Below are 17,534 nucleotides of genomic sequence, written 5' to 3'. Positions count from 1 at the left end.
CCTGCAGAATGGGCCTCAGCTTGGTGCAGGACATCTGCACACCGTGCCCTGCGCCTTGGCTGGCTCCTAAAGCACGGTCCTGCCTGAAGCTTGACGCTGGGTTCCAGCCAGCCAAGCACAGAGCACATCCTTCCTCTGAATGACCTCCTCAGCCTGGTATTTGAATCACACCGGGGGGGAAAAATTAAAAAAAAAAAAAATTAAAAAAACGAAGCCAGTAAAAATTTGCTGGGGAAAGGAAAATAAAAGCGTGATGTAACCCAGCAGGGCCAGGAGTGCCTGTGTGGAGCTGCCTTGGCAGACCCAGCACACTGAGACTCTGATTTTCCTTGGCTGCTGCCCCTTTGGAGCCTGGAGCTCAACAGCTGATTGTGGCTGTTCCAGCTTCAGCTTGCACCTCGCTGTGCAGGCTCTCTGGGTAGGGTTTGTGCTCCTCCAGAAGAGACCTGGGCTCACTCTGACCCACCTTAAAAACCCTGTTGCTTGTGAACAACAAATGTGGTGGAATCTCAGCTTCCTAGACTGTTTGAAATGGGTATTTCAATAATAATAATAATAATAATAATAATAATAATAATAATAATAATAATAATAATGTCCTGCTAGTCAGCAGATTCCCAACAACTTTGGGATGAAGCCAGATCCACAGCTCCAGAGCAGGGCAGGGTGCAGCAAAGGAGATTTCCCTCCTTGCAGGGATCTGGCCAGGACCTGCTCAGTGAATCCGTGGTGGTTTGCCCTGGAATCTGGTGGGAGTTGCAGTCACTGAGCTGTACAAACCAGTAAAGTTCAGCTCAGCCTCAAGTAGCTGGCTTTCAATTCACATTTTGTGGTGATACTCTTCCTCCTCCAGACCAGCTTCCAGGATTGCATTATTGGTGCTGCTGAAAATGCTATTTTCCCCAGAAGTCACAGCAGGGATCAGAGCAGAATTCTTAGCATCCAAACCAAGATCCTCAGTTAACTCAAGAAAATCCACCCATTTAAAAATCCAGCTTGATCTCATCTCTTCATGTGCCAGAAGTTTTCAAACACAAGTAGTTATTGTGGGTGTGAGTCTGTTCCTTCCTATTAGCTGCAGACACCATTGAGGCAATCTATTGCCTCTGATAGGTGGAAATGAAGTCAAAACTATCCAAAAGCTCTTCTCCCTCTGTCTGGAAAAACCTGAATGAAAAATCTGTTTGGATGTCTGAACGGTGCATCCCCAGCAATTTTTTTTTCTTTTGCCAACGGGAGAAAACCAATTCAGTTTGGAAGTTCCTTACACGTAGGGGAAAGCACTTTATGGGCTTATTTTGAAACACACAACTTCTCATCATTTCCCACTTCAGACTGTAACCAATTTACAGCTGGAAGGGCTGAGGGCTAGGACCCAGGTAATTCAATAAGCAATTAAAACCAACTCAATTCTACATGCAGACGACTCTCAAAAGTGGTTACTGGAGCTCCACTGAGCACTGCATGGAGATTTTTATGCCCAGGGGAACGTCGCTGAGGTAATTGCCTTTCCATTTAGAATAAATATGTTTTATTCTTTGCCTCTTAACTTGGTGTTTTTTTAAAAGAACCATCCCCATTAACATGAAAAAAGAGACACTGCTCTCCAGGCAAAAAAAGCCTGAAAGTACTTGTTAAACAAACAGAGCATCTGCCATGAACGTTAACTGCTTTGTAGCTGATTTTTGTGTTTTTTTTTTTTTTTTTCTCCAGTCTAAGCAGAGTTCGTCTGCATAATTTCAGGACTCTGTGCAAACTCAAGCACCTGACAGTATAAGAATAAATATCTTATTTTTCATTCACCTATTTCTCATTTCACTCAGTTATTTTAAGCTCCTCTGCACAATTTTCCACCTGAAGCATCATTCACAGCCATGACTAACACTAAGTCATTCTTGTTGCCTGCGTATGTTGCATGTTTTTCAGGTTGTGGGGAGTTTTTAGTCATTCATAGTATCGGTTTGATTTGAATTAAATCTTTCTGAACGTGCACGTTCAAGTAGCTCTTTGCTTCCAATCATTGAAAGAAATACCTGCATGTCACCAGGCATCCCCTCCCAAAATGAAAACCTGGATACAAAAGGGATGCAAAGGGAAGAAAGGAAGGAAAAAGCTTGGTGTCTCTAAAAGGAGAAGGGCAGGAAGATGGAAAGAATTCAAAGGGAAGGCAGTAAAAACCCCACCAGATACAGCCTGATTTAGCACTGGGGATACACAGAATCTCCTGTGGGAATATTTCTGGTCTGAGAGCTGGCTGGAAGGAGCCTGAAAACTGTGAGCAAAGAGATTGGCTTCTCCTGTAGGATTTCTACTGGGTTCAGTGACACAGAGCTTTGTCTGTCTTTGGCAAACAAACAGGTTTCTGTCACAGGTCCCCAGTTCCACCATCACTTTCTCCTCCTCTGATTGCTGCCGATGGCTCAGATCAGAAGGGCTGAGGAAATACAGAGCAAATTCTTCTCCTGCTGTGGGGAATTCCATGGGCTCACTGGGGACAGGGCTGGGAGGGTCCTCAAGAGACCAATCCCACACCTTAATGCAAGTTCAGCTGGGCTTAACCCCCCTGACAGATGTTACTCCAGCTTGCTCTCAAAAGCTTTTCCTGCTGGAACTCCCAGGGCTTTCCAAGGCAAGCTGGTCCAGATCTTTGTCCAAAGATCATTAGGAAACTTTCCTCACAATTAACCTAGATCTTCCCCTGAGGCCATTAATGCTTCCTCTGTGCCCTGACCACGTGAAAGAGCAGTTTATTCTTTCCTCTGTGCAGCCTGCTTTTATGCATTTTGAGAATACTGGCATATTTCCCTTCATTTTTTTCCTTTCTTTACCCTGAACACTTCCATTCCCTTCAATCTTTCCCCACAGGTCTTGTTTTTTAGACCCAGTTCTCTTTGAAATATCCTCCACCTCACATCCTTCTTGGAGAACAGTCCCTAAACCTAGGCAGAGCAGACCAGCCAACATCATCACAACCTGACCCAGCAGTGTGGAATGATTATTTTTGTTGGCCTTAACGCGTGGTGTTGCTGCCTGTACCTCTCACCCCTGGGCGCTTCCTTCTCAGCAGTTGGTCATTACTGATCCACGTTCATTCTGCAGTCACGAAGCCACCCAAACTTCTCCAGCAAAACCACTCTGCAGGTGGTTGCTCTGCCCGGTGTTTGTGGGGACAGCTCCGGGCAGTCTCCCAGGCTGATGGTGAACGACTGAGAAGTGTTATCTCACCATCTTCTTCCTCTTCCTTCCTCTATTTTTGGAGCTGTGGGCAGCTGACAAAGTCACTGGCTGAGCCCTGGCCTGGAGTTAAGTTGACTGAACAGGACGTGGGAAACTGCTGGACAGGACATGAGAAACTGCTGGCCCTGAGAGATAAGGACAGATAAGGTGAGGGAAATTCCACATAAGGGCTGGATTCTGCAGGTGGCTAAGGAGGTGTTAAGTGAGCGGTGGCCAGAAGTCACAGATAACTGGAGAGAATCCCTCGGGGGAGGGGGGGTAGGACCCTGCAAGGGCAGCGAGGCACAGGTTAGCACGCCCAGGAACACCAGGTGAGGACAATGTCACCCAGGTAAGGACAGTATCACCCAGGCACCAGTGCCACAAACAGCAGACTCGCTGCAGAGGTGGCAAAGCTGAGCCACGTGGAGAAAATCTCATTAGGGGTGGGTAGAGAAATGGGGGAGGAAGAAAGCACAGCACAGGAAAAGGAAGGATTTATGGATGGGGGAAAAGGAGGATGAAGAACTTGTTATAGATGCATATTATAATATTGGTTTTTCACAAACATTAAAATGGATTTTATATGTGTGGTGTTAAAGTAACTTTGCTATAATAAAGATAGCGTTTTTGTTTCTGTTGTTAATTAAACTTAAATATATAGTAATGAAATAAACTTATATATAGTAATGAAATAACAAATATAAGTATACTTGTGTTAAAATACCGACTTAAATAAGATAACATCCAATAAACATGTAATAAAAACACCTACTACAGATATACCAACTATCAACACTCACTGTCTAAAAACAGTATAAACCAAAACCCAAAGTAATAATAAAACCACAGCCAAAAAATACACATACTCTAAAAAAAAACAAACCCAAAAAAGAAATATGCTAAACAATTCTTAAAACATGTAAACTGGTTTAAAGAAAAGTTTACTATGCATAATTGTTTATGAATATATAACAAGCTGATGCAATAGAAAGAGTACATAAAGAGTGCTTCCAAAATAGCAAGTGTGCTCTTGGCTAAATGGACCATAATCTTTACTTTATTGTCTTTATCTCCTATTGTCCATTATTAAACTTTTTAACATTTTTACAAGAGAATAAAACTTGTTATTCACACACTGCATGCCAGGCAGTCCTGAGCTTGATTACAGCTCGTGTCCCAAACCTGCTGCCCCCATCATCCCACAGCCTTCTCCATGGACAGGAGGATGGGGACAAGGAGGACTGGCAAATCCAGGGAACCTGCAAAGACAGGTCAAGGATCCTGGTGGTAAATCTGATGGCATCCCCATCTTCCCAACGACTTCCCAACACTCCTGCAGAGCTTTTATTCTAAGCTTGACCCCTTGTTTGAGCCTGATTATAGCATGGCTCCACAGACCCTGTGTGCTGCTGCTCAGCAGTGGGAATTAGAGGCCAGGAGAGGCATTTATTTAAGGCAATGCTGTCACTAAAGCCTCCATTCCATCAAACCTTGGCTCAAGAATACAAGAAAATGATTTTACGCTGTTGCCTGGTCCTAGCCAAGATTCAGACCCTTCTGAGTGAAAAGTTATGTGTTCCTGCCTCTCATTTCCTCTCTTTCCTTTTATTCAGACATTTATTTATCATCCAAAACCAGAAACCTGGGGATTAATTTATTCTTTGCAGAATGCAAAGAAATGTGGGGATTTTTTAAATTTCCAGATCTTCCATGCAACAAGGAAGGAATATTTGTTGGCTACTAATTTTTCCCCATTCTATTTATATTTGCATTCTTTCTGTCTGTGATAGCTACTTCACCTCACCCCCTGACATTTCATCAGACAAAAATGGGAAACTCTGGCCCCACTGACGTCAAGGGGAATTTGGGTATCGATTTCCCTGAAAAAGCAATTTCAAGCAGCGACCTGGCAGCCTGCACAAACCTGTGCCCGGGCTGTCTGCATGCAGGGGGCTGTCACCCTCATCACACAGCCCTTTCATTTCCCTCTCATCCAGCTCTAGATCCAGCTCAGAGATACTCATAAGAATCAGTAACAGACTGGAAAGATGTGAGCCTTGATGTTAACTATCTGCTTTTATAGTTTCTCTGATGTTGGCTTGGGTTACCCGTAACTGGGGGTCCTGCTCGGCTGCCAAGTCACTGAGCAACTTCCTCTGTTTAAACAGAATATATAAGCCTCACTCTTTTCCAGAGTTCATGCCTCTTTTGTAAAGTGTTTTATGATACAGTTGTTACAGAATCCACCAGCACAGTAACAGCTCCAGACAGGGCCTGGCTGTGGGCCTGGCTTCCAGCCCATTTCCTTGCATGGAGGTTTTTCCATCAATATCAGTGGATGAATTCATCAAACTGCACCACGTTGCAATCACAATGCCACGGGGTTTGGAGGGCCATGTCCAGTCATTGTTTCTCCCAGGGGAAAATCAGAGATCAGGAATCCAGCCCCATGCAGAGGATCCTCGAAGCCTGTGTGCCTTTGAGGCCCTTCAAACACGCTTTGAATGCTTTTTCAGAGAGGCTTAGCCTTGGTGCTCAGCACCTGTGTAGCCATAAAGTCACATAAACCTCCCAAACATCTCTTCTGTCCCTTACATCCATCATTTCCAGAGGCTCTGTCTGTGTGAGATTTAACACTGACTGCTCAGTACTGAAAGGTGGAGCAGCTCATGGAGTGTGATCCATCCTTTTATCAGTGTTGGGTCAGCTCAGCTCAGTGAGTGGTGACCTTGCAGCAGTAAATGGTCTCCAAAGGGCTCTGAGCTGAGTTTCTTCTGCACTTCCCACAAATTTCAGGGCACAGATTTCCCACAAACAAAGTGGGAATGTTTGGGAGATGGTGCCAGTTAAGAGAAAAGGTAAATCAGCATGTTGTATCACTTGTAATGGTGTCACAGTAAAATCACAGTTCTCTGTGGGGGATGCTGCAAATCAGCTTTTGGATGTCCTATTTTTAAATGCATTAATTATCAGAGGAAAGCCTAATGCTGGCCTTAGGTATGTGAGGTGACTTGGCTGTTTTGTGACTGGGTGAATCACAGGGCACTCGCAGTGCTCCTGTCCCTGCAGCTCAGGCTGAACACCTCGAGGCCCTCAGATGGGACTTTTACTGCACTGGAAAGGTCATGGTTTATAGGAAAAAATGTTAATGTGTCCTCATACAGACAGAGCTTTTGATCCCATTCCTTTAGATTCCAGTTCATCCTGTGTAGCCTGACTCCAAGGAGTGACTGATGCCAGATGCTGCAGAACAAGGGCTGGGCAATTTTAGAGCATTTTGGATAGAAGGAAATCTTTTTCCCAGCATTAGTTTGAAGCACCAGTTGGCCCCAGTTCTGAAGCGTGTGGGGGAAGAGAAGGGGTGAGGCTGCACTTTAATTCCCCTTAATGTAGATTTGAAATGGTGGGGTTTGTTTCCCATACTAATGCAGAGGTTTTTTCTCTCCTATTAAACATCATAAAGGAAAAAGAAATCGTTGTGAACCAAAGGTTTTAGAACATTAAAAGGATAGAAAAATCTCTCTGGTGACTGCTAGGGCTCAGCTAATGCTGAGTGCCCAGTTCCCCTGGTCATCTGCTTTCCTAAAGCTCCTGAGTGCTCCTCCTATGGATGTATCTGATTTTCCAGCAGTAACTGTTATTCCCTGTGCCTGGGGGACTTGAGCAAATTACTCCAATTGCTCTATTTTATTTGCTGTGTTTCTCTTTTTAAAGCAAACCAGCCCGGAGTTCGAAAGCCCTTTGTAAGGGACAAGAAAGTAACTGAGATTCCCTGGACGTCTGTATTAACATGACAAATCAATTACAGTGCAATTAGCCAGAGCTGTTACTTGTTGAAATCCTGTCAACAAAAATAACTCACGCTTCCCCTTCAGATGGCTCCAGCACCTCCATCTTCTTGACAAGGACTTTGAGAGAGAGACCACCTCCCCCATCCCCTATCAGATTGAAGGCAGGGAACGAAATCCAGATGTGCTCATCATTAGAAATACGGAATGGTGGAAAACAGTGGGGAAAAGGAGGACAGAGCTCTCCTGGCCATGCCACGATGCCTTTCCAGGGCAGGATGAGCCCCGTGGGCAGGCTGGACCCTGCTTTCCCTGGGGTAAAGCTGCAGGCAGCTGCTGCATTCCCTGATTTATGCCAGCCCTGGGAGAAGGAGGCCCACTCCTGGGAAGCTTTATCTGCAATTCATTTAGGAAAGAGGCAGCTCCTCTCCTCTGACCTAATTGAAAACAGGCAGCCTCCCCCTAATTGTGCACTCTAACCAGTTCATGTGCATTAACAGAGGAAATTGGAGAGGAAAAGGGTTCTGAGCTGGCATTCATTTCCTGCACTTGAAGGTCCATATGCCAGCTGTTTATCTATCTATCTATCCATCCATCCATCCATCCATCCATCCATCTCTAATTCACATTGTTCTTCTCTCTGCAGAAACTTGACTTCAGGTAAAATAAAAGTACCAGGACATTTTTTCTGTTCCAATTCTAGACAACTACGTAGAAAGGCACTGTTTTTCCAAAAGGCACCTCAGAAAACAATTGGTTTTGTTCTTTTCTTTAAGAGTAAAAGACCTCTTAATGCCAAATGAGTTAATATTGCTCATCATTACTTTCGAAAAGACCCTTTTTGTGTTGGGCTCTGCCTGCCCACAAGGAACACTCCAAGAAAGTGGTCAGTTTTGGTTAAAATATTGCAAAGCTGAAGGAGAGCCTTCATCAAAGAGCCAACAAGAGGAGGAAGAGAAATGCCCTCATCAGTCAGCAGCTTCAGGAGGTTTAATCCTGCAAAGTCATACGTGTCCTGAATGCAGGGCTATATTAAATAGTACCAAACCAGCAGTAGGACTTTTGGTGGTATTTTAGGTATTTTAGGTATTTTTGGGTGTATTTTGTGTGAGTTTGCAGTTCCAGTGATGAGGTATCTTTACAAGTCTCAAGTTTTGTGAGCACTGGAGCAGCCAAATAACTCAGAGTTGTTTCAAAGTCACCACAGGGTTTGGAATCTTGATTGTATCTATCTGATCATACATTGAATGTGCTTAAGCAGAAATAGAAATGACTTTTAATTGCAATCAGGCAGCTGTACATGCCAAAGTCACCGCAATATGCTAATGAGATGCTAATCTATCCCTTTGCCTTTGCTGCAGTCTCTTTTAGGATTTTATCCCCCAAACAGGTTTTGCAACACACATCTCAAGGTGGAGACTTTTGGAAAATTGCTGCTTAATAGGTGGAATTTCAGGGTAGCAGCAAAACTGGGAGCCTCATTTCCAGGTTGCCCTGGACCACCAGAATGGACAATTGCTTGAATTATGACCTGGGCTCTTTCCAGGTCCCCAAATGCGTGGGGAAAAGGGAACCTGCCTTCACTGTTATGGTTAACTGCAGAGTTATTGATGGGAATTTAAAAACTATTTGTCAGGTGGAGGTTTGGAGGGGGGGAAAATAGGGCTAGAGGTTTAAAGCAATTCTGCTGGGTGCTGGCCAATCATGTAGACCAAGAACTGAAAGTGGGTGGTCTTGGAACAGAGCCAGGGGAAATAGGGCCAGGAGATGGTGTCATCCTTGACTCTAACACATTCATGTTTTGGCTCTCTAGCAAGGGTTATTTTTTCTCTTTATTCTGCAGTTCAACACAAACATCTCCTTGATTTTCTAAGATCCGTGGGCTGTGGTGTTCCACCTGCCAGGTGAAAATGCAGACCAGAAAAATCACAGCGAGTTCCTAGAAAGAAGGAACAGACCAGGAGCATGCCCAGGAGGAGGTGTCACACCTGCCAAGCCAACCAGCCAGGAGGAAACTTGGCTTTGGACTCTCAGAAAGGTGTGTGAAAGAGTCTTGAAAATCACAAAACAAAGCAATGTGATGTCTGTGGGACCTGCCCACACACTGAGCTTTGACACTTACCTTGAAGTGTTTTGGTGGAAGGTGGGTGTAAGGCTTTGGTATCATCCCCTTAGCCTTAAGCAGAAAACTAAAGTTTTAAGCAGAGCAGCTTGACATTTTCCTAGAAGTAGGAGGGATGTTTTTAAATTTTTTAAATGTAGTTTTCTTTTTTTCTCTCTTTTTTTTTTTTCCAGTAGGGTGTGGGCACGTGCCTATGGGTTTTGCAGCACTTCGGAACTTTTGCCAAAACCTGATTCCAGCTGAGTTGAGCTGTGCCCTGTATCACCCTTTGGTACTGCAGGGCTCTTCCCAGTCCATGGATTTCCATGGGTCTCCCACTACTCACTTTTACCATGGGGTTGAAAAAAAACATTTAAAATGATGCTGTTTGGGTTTTGCCTTTTTTCCTTTGATATGTTCTCTGTATTCTTCACACATATAAGTGTAGCTCTGTAGCCTGTTGTATTAGTGACTAGAAAAGCTTTTCCATGGCTGTTCCCTAGGCAGAAAGACAAAACAAATTCCAGAGCTCCAAGACCTGGGGGATAAATGGCCCTTGTGCTATCTTAGTTCTTCCTGAGAGTCAAGGATGAAAACAACTCTTGGAGATATATTTCATGGACAAAGTCTAACCAGTGCTGAAGTGGGGCTCCAGAGAAGGGGCTTGACCTGGGGGGGAATTGCATCACCACTTGTCCTCCTAATTGCTTTTTATCAATTATGCTAATTTCCTAAAACCTATAAAAATGTACTCATCCTTGTGGGGATGGCCTTTTGTGGACATCTTTCCATAGCTGCTCCTGAAGGCCTTAAAATAAAAATCTCCATTTATGTTACCTCCTTACTAAAATTATCTTGAGTTTCATTTCCAGGTTGGGAAAAATTTAAACATAAAGACTTTAAATTATAGTGACAGGGCAAGGAGGAATGGCTTCCCATTGCCAGAGGGCAGGGTTAGATGGGATTTTGGGAAGGAATTCCTGGCTGTGAGGCTGGTGAGGCCCTGGCACAGGGTGCCCAGAGAAGCCGTGGCTGCCCCTGGATCCCTGGCAGTGTCCAAGGCCAGGGTGGATGGAGCTTGGAGCAGCCTGGGACAGTGGGAGGTGTCCCTGCCCATGGCAGGGGTGGCACTGGAGGAGCTTTAAGGTCCCTCCCAACCCAAACCATTCTGGGATTTTATCACAAATAACAAGATTAGATAATGAGCATTTCAGAAGAGCTGAGTGGATGCTGCTTAGGGTTGAGAAAATGAAAGGGATCTTCCAGTACATCGGCCAAACAAAGCAAATCAGCTCAAAATCTCTCTGAAGTGAACAAAGTTATCAAAGATTTCTAATTCATTTCTTCCATGAGGGGAAAAAATCAATCCACTCAAAAAGGTATTATTTTCTTCATAAGCTTGAGCAAAATTCTGATTTCTGGCCTTGTGAAAGGAAAAACAAACAAAAAGGAAAACTAGGGCATTAAAATCTGCAATAAGAAATGTCCCCCATTTCAGGGTTGCAAGGACTCTTTGGGATGTGGGTAAATTTAGTTCTTTTTTTTTTTTTTTGCTTGAGCAGAATAGCCTCCCATCTCCCAACCTTCAGGCAATTTTAGCAATCTTTTTCTGAAATAAATGGATTTTCCCCAAATAAATGTACCAGCACAGACAGTTCTCAAGACACTGATGATTCCAGAAAGACTAAGGCCACATTTTTCAATGAATTTACTATTTTGTAATACATATACATGGCTCTGCCCCCGTCTAGCACAGAATCTTCTGAATATCACTTAGCCAATGTGTTAAATGTCTATTTTTAAGTTGTTTTCCCACGCTCTGAGCAGTGAAAACAAGTAAGACCAAGCATATGTGGAGATCAGAGCTTGGATGTGGGAAGCCTTTGATTGACACCTTCATCTGCCTTGAAGGACCTTTGTTTTCCCCCTTGGAAGAGCAAAACCACACAGCCACGTCTGCAAAACAAAATATTCAGCCCCTGGCAGCCAGCAAACAGCAGCCAGAGAAAGGACACAACATTTATGGGCTCCCAGAACACAGATGTAAACAGAGTCTCCTTCGGCAGCAGAGAAAGCACAGGCCAGGCTGCGTGAAAAAAAGACAGTTTTAGGTGTTGGCAGCTAAATTGGTATTTCGATGTTGCTGAGATATTTATAGAGCTCCTGGAAAGGGATTTGAAAATATGCCATAATTAAACATTTGAACTGGGATAATGTTGTGATAAATGATCATGTGGAGGTTCCAAACACCTTAAATAGTCACTGTGTGCTCCTAAACCAGAATGTTATTGACCCTGATCTTGATTTAATGTCCTCAAAAGGGGCTTTAAAAACAAACGCGGGACAGAGAAGTCAGGCATCAAGTTTTTATTTCAGGATTCAAAAGCCTAATGAGGTAAGGAAGCTACCAAGAGATCCATAAAAAGAAAGGCAAAAGGTTGAACAGTCCACAGAGTTGCATAGGAGGTGGTTGCAGATGTGCATGATGCACAACACAGGGCAATTGCTAAACTTGCTATTTAAATGTTAATCAAATCCTTTCGAAATAGAAGCAGGGAAAAAAGGGATAATTCCTTTTCCTGCACTTCATCAGATGGCAGTGGGAGAGCCCACCAGCTGTGAGGAGGCTGTGGAGTGCTTGGCTTCTGTTCTGGTAATGAGGTTTTGATGAGGAATGCACTTTGCACCAATTAATGGTTTTCCTCTGGTTCCCAACACAGATGCAGCTGAACTGGCACGAGGGGCCGATGGACTGGTGGCAAAAAGGACCTTCCTTGGCCCTTTATGAATTCCTTTCCACCACAGACATATGTGACATATACCTCAGAACAACTGGGGGAGTTCTGGATGAGCCAAAGAATCCAGAACACCAGTGGTGATGGACAGTTAAAACCCCAACATTTTGGCACATCCTCCCTTGGCATGGCTGGTGGAGGAGCTGGAACAATTTACATCTCCTAAGAGACTTCACAGACATTCCTTCTTTATTGTCCAACGAAAAATACCCCAGCCTTTTGGCTTGGGCTGTTTTTAGAGGTGGGATGGTGGACAGGCCTTTCCCAGCCAAATGCAGCAGTGACAGTGAATGCTGGGTGCTGAAAATGCCAGTGGATTTGTCACGGACAGCCTTTCCTCTCCTCTCATCTGCTGGCCTTTCTGACAAATTCAGGACACTATTTTTTGAGATGTCCAACTAGTTACAGTTTTTCTCCCTCCACAATGAAGGCTGGGGGTCAGACACATTTCCCTGTGTCCCAAAGAAAGAGCAAACAAATTGGGGAACTCAAACAATTCCAAGCAGGGTATGAAAGATCTGTCTTCCCTCCACACACACGCCAAACAAACAGCCTGACATCATCTTCATTCACCACACAAAATCTATAGCAAGAGCAAACACCCTTTTCCTTCCTCTTGGTTCAGCTGTAACTGTGCAGGACCTAATCCTAACTCGCCACAGGAGAGATGCTCTGTGTGTATTTTCCTCTTCCTGTTCTTCTATAAATAAACTGAGTTTTGCATCACTGTCTATTAAACCACCACTGTTTTTTTTTTTTTCCTTAACTCTTTGACAGACAAATTGGGCAGGATGTAGCGCTTGGTATTTACAGCAAGTCCTTAACCCTGCAAGCCAAGTGGTGCTGAATCCAAATGAGGATATCAAATGTGGATCCTAAGGAGACCTATACCTTTGGAATACGAACAATGCTGCAAGAGTATTAGTCTGGATTCTCCTGACTTCTGTGGATAGAATGTGCCTTTGGTATAGCATTACATTCATTTTTTCTCTGTCATTCAGATGCACAAACCAAGCCTGCCAACGTGCCCGTACAAATGTTAGGATAATTTTAAGTTCCTCTAAGATTTTGTAAGCATAGGGAATAAAGCTAAATGGAACAATTATTCCAACATAGTGTTACACACAGCAGCCTCCTGAATAATTCCATATGTTTGCTGTCTCAAAGCAGTGAAATCAAGCAGTCAAAAGCAATCGGTAGGGTGGAAATTGCGAATGCGTGTGTGGAAATAAAAAGACATGAGGGGCTTTGACCACTCCTGTGATTTTTTTAAGAGCTGCTAGACATCCTTTGTTTGGGGTGGGCTGTTCAGTTATCACCCTGGCTCTGCTTGAAGAGCCAGGCGTGTGAATTAACACGTCTTAGTGCAAGAAGCTGACAGGGCATATTTTCATTTCCCCCCGACATGCCAGTGCATACATACAGTATATATATCTGTCCCACATAAATCTGTCCATGCCACAGGGCTGGGACGGGCTTTCAGAGCCTGCCAGGATGTCGTTGTGATCTCCAGCTCAGCGCTGGCAGGACATGCCCCGAGCTCTGCGCTCCTTGCCCCGCTGCAGAGGGACAGAATGAGCCGTCCGTGTGTCCTGATGGGATCAGTTCAGAGAGATTTCTGTCCAGCTGAGGCCCTCACCTCACCTGAGCTCCCTGATGGATGGGAAATACGGTTTTCATGTAGCTGCCGCTCTGCTGTGTGTCCTGTTTTTCCTCTGTGAGACCTGCCCCAGCTCTGGGTCATCTCTGATCCTCAGGGCACAGGAATCCTTCTCTCCCTGCTCTACCCTCACATCCCCCCGCATGGATGGGGCCTTTTATCCCTCTCCTTGATCTCTGCAGGGGACACCAGCCCACCAGGGGATGCAGCCAAACGTCAGTGACTGCTCAGTGACCTCGGCCTCGGTGCTTCACCCAGAGCCTCCCCAAAAAGCAGCCTGCAGCCCCCGACCCTTGCGTTTGGAGGTTTGAGGTTTCTTTTTTGCGGAGCTGGGCTCACAGCCTCAGCCTGAGCAGCAGGGTCCGAGGGGAGCTCCAGCACACGCCCAGGGGTGTCAGGCTCTTGTTTCCGTGCAGGTGGGAGCCCGGCCGTGTCTGTGGACACAGAAGCACCCGGGGAAAAGCAGGGGTCACACCTACTGCTGGCCCCTCTTTCCTGCTCGGAGCTCAGGAGGATCCACTCAGCCCCCAGAGCAGGGCTGGGTCTGCATCTGCAGCTGACTGTGCTTAAAACACGCTCGGGAGTGCCAAAACCCCATTGTGTGGCTGGGACCGTGAGCGTCACAGGAACAATTTCCACTTCTGTTGGGTTATCGTGGCTCTGCGTGTGATGGAGCAGTTCCAGGGCAGGAAATACAATCTATGGGCTGTACATTCATTGTCAGTGAGAGGAAGACTTTATAAATATATAAAAATACAAATATATAATTACATAAACATTAAAATATAGAAATATATTTAATAAAAATTAAGTATTTAAATATAAATATAGAAAAAATATAAAATGCAAATATATAACTATAAAAATATATCTAAATATATAAAATATATAAATGTATTAAAAATGCAAATATAAAATATATATTACAATGTTAAAAATTAAATATATAAATATTAAAATATATATCATTCAAATATATAAATATATGAAAATATACATTCATAAATATATATAAAATATACAAAATATATATAAAACCACGAATATATACATATATAAAATATAAAAGACACAATATCTAACATAAAAATATATAAATATATTTAAATATAAATTATAAATATATATTATATAAATATAAAAATATATAACTAACTATAACATAAAATGTGTAAATGTATAAAAATATAAAATAGAAAATATAAATATAAATATAGATATATCTATATAAAGATATAAATATACAAAGTCCAGAGGCAGAATCTGTCCTGTGTGTAGTCTCTGCTAACACTGGGCATGTCTTGCCAGCAGCCCAGGAAGAAGCAGGGGCAGCTCGTGGGGTCAGTGTGGTGGCAGTGGTGGCCAGGGAAAGGCATCCCACCTCTCCTGATGGCAAGGGCTGCTCCCATTGACAAGCTGGCTCTGCAGCTGAGTGTTTGAGTGTGGCTGTCACATCGCCCTGTCTTCCTGACAGGAGCAAGTTGCTTTGAAGGCATTTTCAAAGCAGTAACCACGGGATATTTTTAACTGACTTGTGCTTGCAGGAGAAATATAGTCACTTTTATTTAAACACAACCTGAAATTACTCAGCCCACGTTGATAGGGCATGTCAAGTGGGATGTGTAATGCCAACATGTCCTACAAGCATCATGACATACCTATATATAGTGGAGCATCCATTTTGTATGAAAATCCCTGTGCTGAACATGAAGAAAATGACTTTTCCACACCTGAAAGTGGCTTCTGACCTTTTTCCTGCCACACTGTGCTGTCCAAAATAACCTTTCACATGCAGCAGTTTAACATCTCCTTGTCTTGAAGGTGACCACACAGAAACCCCTTGCACAGGGAGGTTTTGGGAATGAAACCTTTGCCAGCATTAATGGTTGAGCTGCCTCCTGCCAGGCCCTGGTCATCTGCTCTGGGGCCATCTGAAAATATCAGATGCCCCCACCTTCATCTGTGATTAAAAGAACCCAAACAATGAATTGCAACAAGCTGTTGAAATTGTTACCCTTCCTCCTCCCAGGCAAAAGGTACCTTTGTAACTAACAAAAAACCCCCACCCCACACGGAGCAATCCTGCACGCTCCTGTCAAGTGCAGAATCAGCAAAAGTTGTCTTATGCCTGTATTATACCTGTCAAATCCAGGAAAAGATGAGGATCTGAAGCAGAAATCACAGACAGGTTGGAGAAGGCAGCCAGAGGCACACAGAGACACAGTGTACCATGGGGGGATTTTTCAGGCTTTGGTGACAGGAGATATTTGGATTCAGGAGCATTTGCAGGGGCCAGCACTTGCTGGGAAGGCTGAGGCTGAAACCATTCTCTTTCAAGGCAGCCTGTCGTGTGTGTGGCTGTGCAAGGCCCCAGGTTACTGAGATAAATGTGGTTTATAATCCATATGATAGCTGAAATTATATATTAACATAATAAATTATATTTATGTAGCTTCTTTTTTGTGTCTGTGTTATTGCTGTGAGCTCTTTTCTACTCGGGTGGATCTTGACCTGACCAGGGGTGTTTTTAGTGTATGAGTTCCTGCTTAATAAATGACTATTGGTTGATTTGAGGGGAAATTTCCTCTAAGGGAATTCCCTCTAGGCTTTTCCTCCTAACCACCATGCAAATGCTCCTTTTTGCAGGGCCTGCAGACAACAGACATCACTTCTGGAGGATTGTTACACTGACCAACATTAACTCCCTGTTATCCTGCTCTTCTCCACCCGTGCAGGGTGCAGGATCCATCTTGATCGCAGCAGCACCTGCCATGAATTCCTTGCTGATCCTTGGGGAAGCCTTCCAGGCATTCCAGCTACTGTAAAAGCAACAAGGTGCTCCCTCACAGGGCTTAGCTGGGACAGGGGTGCATTGCATTGCCCATTCCTCTGAAATCCTCTTCTCTTTGTTTCCTTCCAAATACTGAAGAGAGCGATATTTTAGTTTCAGGCTCTCTCTTTCCCACACCTTGTGGGATCTTCCCAAAGATGCCAGGATTCCCAAGCCCTGATGGTCCTGGGTAGCATCCAAAGCTCAGCCTTCCATTGCCGCTGAGGTGAGGTTAGGATTAGGTTTAGGGCTCAGCCTGAGCCCAGGGCTGTTGGAGAGGGGCTTGGGAGCGACTGCCAGAGGGAAGAGTGGGCTGTGGAGAGCTTGGCTGTGAAACAGATTGATCTGGGATATATCCATGGGATCTGATCCAGCAGGCTGCCCTCCACCAGGGCTGCAGCTGAGACAGAAAGCCTCGTGCTGCTTCTGGGAGGGGGCCACCTCAGGAAAGCCTTGGCTGCAAGTCAAAGGCAAATAGCCCAGGTCCTCCCCTTCAGGTGCTCCTTCAACACAGTCCAGACCCCACATCGAGAAATTGGTGCAAGCCTGGAGCAAACCTGAACCAGTGTGTGTCTATTTTTTTTTTTTTTTTTTTTTTTTTTTTTTTTTTTTTTTTTTTTTTTTTTTTGTCCATCTGAGAATAACAGAAAATGGCAGTTTAAGGTTATTTTTATCTGTTTCACCTCCTCCTAGTGTCCCAAAGTGTGCTGCACAAAGCCCTTATCAGGGCTGCAGGGCAGGTTTGAAGATAAACATTGTTTCTCTCAGTCACGATTTGAGAGTGAAGTGGTGGGAGTTTCATTATCAAAGGCTGGCCCAGCTGCCAAGTTTTAAACAATTCTGAGATCAGCTCTTTCTGCCTCTCTCCTGCTGCTCCCTGTCCCTGCTTTGAAGTGACTTTTTGGAAGGAGTTAATCAAGTGCAGAGCTTCCAGGCTCTCCTGCAAGCCAGGCTCAAGCACAACCCAAGTTTTAGACTGTGGGGGCCATGAGGGGTTTTCCTTGTTTCACTTTACCCTGCTCCTAATATCCCTGCTTGCCCTGAGTGTGCATTTACCTCAGAAAGTGTCAGTTCACATTTTGGGGTTTTGGGCTTTGATTTGGGGATTTTTTTTTGCTTGATTTTGTTTTTCCCACGGTGA

This window comes from Anomalospiza imberbis, chromosome 2, assembly GCF_031753505.1.
Source record: "Anomalospiza imberbis isolate Cuckoo-Finch-1a 21T00152 chromosome 2, ASM3175350v1, whole genome shotgun sequence".
NCBI classification, from domain to species: domain Eukaryota; kingdom Metazoa; phylum Chordata; class Aves; order Passeriformes; family Viduidae; genus Anomalospiza; species Anomalospiza imberbis.
This window is presented reverse-complemented; position numbering follows the sequence as displayed.